The 5,000-nt window shown below is 36.1% G+C and overlaps 1 non-coding gene across 1 annotated transcript; it reads left to right on the top strand.

The window, feature by feature from the left end:
* Positions 1-4,654: 4,654 nt before the first annotated feature.
* Positions 4,655-4,726, top strand: TRNAC-GCA (transfer RNA cysteine (anticodon GCA)). Its single transcript has one exon. It is a non-coding gene; the product is annotated as a tRNA-Cys (tRNA).
* Positions 4,727-5,000: the final 274 nt, after the last annotated feature.

Raw genomic sequence — 5,000 nt, 5'->3', positions numbered from 1 at the left:
TCCGGTTTATTGGTTTTGTAATGAAAAGTATAGGGTTTTGTCACCTCTCCAACGGTTTCTCCATTAGGTAGGATTTTATTGGCCCAAGCACTTATTTGTTGGGGAGAAACTGAGCCAATTCGGAGTTGTTGATGTTTATATCGGTCGATCATAGAAGACAAATTCTGATTCATTCCGATTAAGCTTCCTTCCTATTAATCTGGAAGTTCTTCTCAGATACAAGGAAATGATTCAGTTCCAGAGCCAAAGATCGTAATTCTCGGACGAGCAATCGAAAAGATTCTGGAGCATTTTCAGGTTTAGGTATTGTTCCTCCAATGATCATAGTACCAAGTACTTCTTGGCGAGCTCTAATATGATCAGATTTATAAGTAAGCATTTCTTGTAAAATATGAGCAACACCAAATCCCTCTAGAGCCCAAACCTCCATTTCTCCTACCCGTTGTCCTCCTTGCTTGGACCTTCCTCTAAGTGGTTGTTGTGTAACAAGTGTATAATGTCCACTGGAACGCCCATGTATTTTATCATCAACTTGATGAATTAATTTCAAGATATAAGGTTTTCCTATTATAACAGGTTGTTCAAAAGGGTCCCCCGTTCTTCCATCAAATAGTCTGCTTTTTCCTGGATACTCGGGTTCAAATACCCATGGATTCGCTGTTTGCTTACCGGCTTCATATAATTCGGAAAACACTAGTTTTCTCGAAGCCTCTTGTTCATATCTCTCATCAAACGGTGCTATTCGATAATGTCTATCTAGTAGACTCCCTGCTAACCCAAGCGAGCATTCAAATATCTGTCCCACATTCATTCGTGAAGGGACTCCTAATGGGTTGAAGACCATATCAACAGGTCTTCCGTCTTGCAAATAAGGCATATCCTGTCTAGGTAAAATTTTGGAAATGATACCCTTATTTCCATGTCTTCCGGCTACTTTATCGCCTACTTTCATTTCGCGTTTCTGTGAAATATATACACGAATCGTTTCCGGATTATAACTAGAACCCCCTTTTTTCTGGATCCATCTCACATCGATGACTCGACCCCTCCCACCTATAGGTAATTTTAGACAAGTTTCCTTTGAAGTGGATACCTGAATCCCAAGTATGGCCCGTAATAATCTATCTTCTGGAGCATATGATGATTCTTTCGCCACCTGAGGCGTTAATTTACCTACTAAAATATCGCCCGTCTCCACCCAAGATCCCAGCATCACAATTCCATTTTTGTCTAAATTGCGGAGTAAATGGGCTTCTAGGTGCGATATTTCGTTAGTGATTCTTTCAGGACCTTGGCTTGTCACATGAGTCTGAATTTCATATTTTCGTATGTGAAAAGAAGTATAAATATCTTCATATACTAGACGCTCGCTAATGAGTACCGCATCCTCAAAATTGTAACCTTCCCATGGCATATAAGCTACTAATACGTTTTTGCCCAAAGCGAGTTCGCCACCAACCGTAGCGGCACCATCCGCTAAAATCTGTCCCTTTTTAATGCATTTACCCCGCTGAACCCGGGGAGTTTGATGCATACAAGTATTTTTGTTGGAACGTTGATACATAACTAATGGAATGCTTAGAGTATCCCCATTACCCGATAAAATAATCTTGTCAGTATCGGTAGAAATGATCTTTCCCTCTTGATCGGCTATAGCGGGAACCCCTGAATCTAGAGCCAATTGGCGTTCCAACCCAGTTCCAACAATGCACTTCTCGGAACGCGAAAGCGGAACTGCTTGGCGTTGCATATTAGAACTCATTAAAGCCCGATTCGCGTCATTATGCTCGATAAAAGGAATGAGGGAAGCTCCCATAGAAAAATATTGAAAAGGAAAAATACTTCGAAGATGAACTTGTTCCCATGCAATAGTCAGGAATTCTTGGCGGTATCGAGCCGGAACAACCTGTTCTTCCTGAATACCCTGATTCAAGGCCAAAGAATTTCCTGCCGCTACCATATAATATTCATCTCGACTTGGGGATAAATAAAGCATCTGTGCTTTTTTTGATCTCTCAAATATTTTATAAAATGGACTTTCTAGAGACCCCCAACGACCAATCCTGGCATGAATTGCTAAGGATCCAATAAGTCCAACATTGATTCCTTCAGACGTGTCAATTGGGCAAATGCGTCCATAGTAACTAGGATGGATATCTCGTATCCGAAAATTAGCAGTTCGCCCGGTCAATCCTCCGGGGCCCAAATAACTCAATTTTCTCCCATGAACTATTTGTGTCAATGGATTTGTTCGATCCAAAACTTGAGACAATGGGTGTAATCCGAAAAAGGATTCATAAGTGGTTGTTAATGGAGTCGAAGTTACCAAATTCTGAGGAGTCGGTATCAATTTATGCCTAATTGCTCCGCATATAGTTCCTCTAACTACATTTTCTAAACGAACCAGAGCCAATCCGAATTGATCTTGTAAGAGATCCGCTACAGAACGAATACGCTTATTTTTCAAATGATTCATATCGTCAAGTGTACCCATTCCAAATTTCATTCCAATCAAATGATCCGCAGCTGCCAATATATCTCGCGGTAACAAAAATGTATTGTTCTGAGGTATATTAAGATTCAGTCTCTGGTTCATATTTCGTCGACCAATCCTTCCTAATTCACATCTTTGCTGAAAGAATTTCTTTTGTAATTCCTTACACAAGGATTCAGAAAATACCGGATCCCCGCCTACACAAGAAAATTGTTGATAAAACTCCAAAATGGCATTTTCTTTTGACCCAATTTTTTTTTTTTCCTTATCGGTCAGGAAAGACAAGAAAATTTCAGGGTAGCAAACATTCTCTAGAATTTCTCTTAGATTCGAACCCATAGCTGATGATAGAACTAGAATAGATATTTTCTGTTTCCTACTTACACGAGCCCATATCCTTGCTTTTCTATCAATCTCTAATTCGAACCTCCCCCCCCAATCTGATATTATGGTACCAGTATAGACCGAAATTCCGTTAGGATCCAATTCTGATCGATAATAGATACCGGGGCTTTGCAATATTTGATTGATCACAATTCTGTATATTCCATTTACTATAGAAGTTCCGAGGGAGTTCATTAAAGGAATGTTTCCAATAAAAATTGTTTGTTCTTGCATATCCTTACTGGTTTTCAAAATTAATCCTGCGGATACATATAATTTAGAAGAATATGTGAGTGATTCATATACAGCATCCCTTTCTTTTATCAACGGTTCCACCAATTGATATGTTTCCACAAATAATTGAAATTCAATTTCTTGATCTGTATCTTCAATTTTTGGAAACTTATCAAGTTCTTCTGTTAAGCCCCGATCCATGAACCCACAAAATCCTTCAAATTGTATCTGATTCAACCCAGGTATTGTATACATTTCCCCATTTTCATTCCCGAGCATTTTGAATTTCCCATTTATCAAAAAAATCCCATTCTTTTCTCATTCTTCATCGAATCATATGAATCGATCTAATAATGATGGAATTGAATTTCTATTCTGTTTACTGAATCACATGAAATTTTATCTAACTCCATATACCATATAATATATATGGAATGTATGAAATGCGTATGAACGGAAGAAGAAAAATTATACTCAAATTTTAATTTATATTTATAACAAACAGCTACATAAAAGAATTGATAAATGCCATTTAGCCTTATGGAGTTTTGTATAGAATATCAAAAAAAAAAATAATAATTCAATTTCTACCATTATTATGATATTCCATATTCCAATCCGATTGAATACCAGAAAAATGAAATGAATTCCTGATTTGATCTGTTCGTTGAGATAAAGACAAAATAATCATAAAATATATATCGGGAGAGAGTTGATTTTTCTAGCACTTAATTTTTTCATAGATTCCATTGTTCTGTTCAAAAAATGATTCGCAGAGAAGAGAGATGTTTTTACCCATTTTTTAGTTTTTTATTTTTTAGTAGAATATTTAGAATATGATTGAAGTGCGTACGAAAAGAGGGCTTGTATTTATTAAACATATGCAGATATAGCATTTCTATTTATATATGTCTTTCCTCTTTTCTTTTTATTCCATTATAGCTCTCTAGTGGAGACAACACATGGCGTGCTCTATCAAAAATTCTATTTTTTCTTTAATTTTAATCTATTCAATGAAAAATTGAAACACGATAATTTCTTGCTGATTCCCTATGGACATCATATCTAGATAGATAAAATACCTCATTAGATAACTAGAGCTGTGTAACAACTTATGTTCGGGGGTTTACATAGACTCATAATTGCTGTTATATTATTATAATATAATTTATAATTATATAATTTATAATTGAAATTAAGAAAGTTTTTTTATTGAATTGAAAAATTGAAAAAAAAAATCAATACTAATTAGTTATGTATCCATTTTTATTTTCTTATACCATTAGAGAAAGACAAGTGAAGAAGAATCGTCCATAAATTTGCCGTCAATAGTTAATAGTTAATGGTTCCAATTTTTTTGTCCTGCATTTTTACTTTTGTAACTGAGAATCCACATTTTCTTTTTCAATAGAAAAGAAAAAAGAAAGGGAAAGTTTTTGTTTTTAGATATTGTGTGTCTTGAGATACTATAACCAATTGAAGGTATGGATCCAATCTAAAAATAAAAAGGGGATACTCTCATTTTTTTGTTTGTAGCCTTTTGGCGACATGGCCGAGCGGTAAGGCGGGGGACTGCAAATCCCTTATTCCCCAGTTCAAATCCGGGTGTCGCCTGATCAACAAAAAACGCGAAATCCTATATTCTGTTTTGCTGATATAACTCGACCAATTTTCTCCGGCAAAAACAAGTGTAAGAAAAGGACTCTTGATACTTTCTTGATTATAAACTTGATTATAAACTTCCGGAGGTTTTGTTTTCTAAAGTGTTGTAAATCCTTACGTCTAGGATTCAAGGAAAAACTAGAGTAGTGGAAGGGAATGAGTAAATCTTGATATGGTAGCCCCTCCCCTACTAATAGAGGGGCTACTATCGGAGTCTTGAATTAGA

The sequence above is a fragment of the Durio zibethinus genome, unplaced genomic scaffold (genome assembly GCF_047325235.1).
Source record: "Durio zibethinus cultivar Kanyao isolate XHJ-2024 unplaced genomic scaffold, ASM4732523v1 HiC_scaffold_234, whole genome shotgun sequence".
NCBI lineage: Eukaryota > Viridiplantae > Streptophyta > Magnoliopsida > Malvales > Malvaceae > Durio > Durio zibethinus.
The sequence above is the reverse complement of the archived record's forward strand: the minus strand, read 5'-3'. Positions and strand labels throughout refer to the sequence as shown.